Source organism: Etheostoma cragini, unplaced genomic scaffold, assembly GCF_013103735.1.
Source record: "Etheostoma cragini isolate CJK2018 unplaced genomic scaffold, CSU_Ecrag_1.0 ScbMSFa_4573, whole genome shotgun sequence".
Classification (NCBI taxonomy): domain Eukaryota; kingdom Metazoa; phylum Chordata; class Actinopteri; order Perciformes; family Percidae; genus Etheostoma; species Etheostoma cragini.
This window is the reverse complement of record NW_023268959.1, coordinates 1-1,181: the sequence shown is the minus strand read 5'-3', so window position 1 is coordinate 1,181 and position 1,181 is coordinate 1. Positions and strand designations below refer to the sequence as shown.

The 1,181-nt window shown below is 50.7% G+C and overlaps 1 long non-coding RNA gene across 1 annotated transcript; it reads right to left on the bottom strand.

Moving 5' to 3' along the window:
* Positions 1 to 11: 11 nt before the first annotated feature.
* LOC117941181 lies at positions 12 to 1,181 on the bottom strand. The gene is made up of 3 exons (XR_004655872.1): positions 1,123 to 1,181; positions 429 to 607; positions 12 to 156 (listed from the first exon to the last, which is right to left on the bottom strand). It is a non-coding gene; the product is annotated as an uncharacterized LOC117941181 (long non-coding RNA).

The window sequence follows — 1,181 nt, the reverse complement described above, 5'->3', positions numbered from 1 at the left end:
TCTGGCAGTCCCCCCCCCTGTAGTCCTCCCCGCGGCCAGTAGCCGAGCGCCGCCATCAGACCCCCAAGCAGCAGGACCAGCAGGCCGAAGGTTGCCACAAGACCAGAAACCGAGCAGAGCTGCAGCCTCGCCTGGACCACCACCACCTCACTCCGCCTGGGTGGGGGTGTAACAGGGGGGACAGGGGTAACAGGAGGGATAATGGGGGGGCACGCATTCACTTGGTTGGTTGGTTTGGTTTCATATATGTGTGTCTGTGTGCGTGTGTGTGTGTCTATGTTTGTGTGTGTGTGTGAGTGTCTATGTGTGAGTGTGTCTATGTTTGTGTGTGTGTGTGAGTGTCTATGTGTGAGTGTGTCTCTGTGTGTGTGTGTGTCTGTGTGTGTTTTTGTGTGTGTGTGTGTGTGTGTGTGTGTCTGTGTGTGTACCTCTTCTTCTTGTTCTTCTTGTGTGTGTGTGTTTTGTGCGTTTTGCCTCTCAGTGAGTCTTGTCTCCTGTTCAGGCGCAGTAGGCCGCCTGTGGCAATCATCCCCGTGCACCAATCAGAGGCCGGCTCAGCAGGCTAAGCCCCGCCCACCGTCACAACCGGGACTCAGTCACCAACTTCCTGTCAGAGATAGACAGTGAATGAAATGGCGACCAGGTACGGCTGTTAACATGGTACTGACTGACAGCTGATGTCACAAGGACCCACGAGATCTCGCGAATTCACGCGTGGTCACGCAATATGAAATACGATTGATTTGTGACATTTAAAGGTGTTTTCATTCATCAATATGGGACATCACATGATCACTATGGGACAACATCACATGATCACTATGGACTACTGTCTAAATGAATGGGAGTCAATGGGATGCTAACGGCAGGTGATGGCTAGCATTAAAATGACGGCAATGAAGCTACGCTTCGTGGACGCTTGCTTACAACTCCCCCCCGAATAAGGAGTATCTTTATCGTATGTTACATCTCCCAGCATGCAACTGTGCCCACGGACGCGGCGTGATCAGTAGCAGATGAATCAGACCAACCAATAGAAAGGGAGAACTCCTTCGCTGGATTAATGATTATTGATCATAACGGAGACGATAGAACAGATTAAAACAGAATAATAGGTCTCACTGTTGGAGCAGCGTCTGGTTTCTCTTCTCTTCATCCTCCTCTTCTCCCTCTTCTTCCTC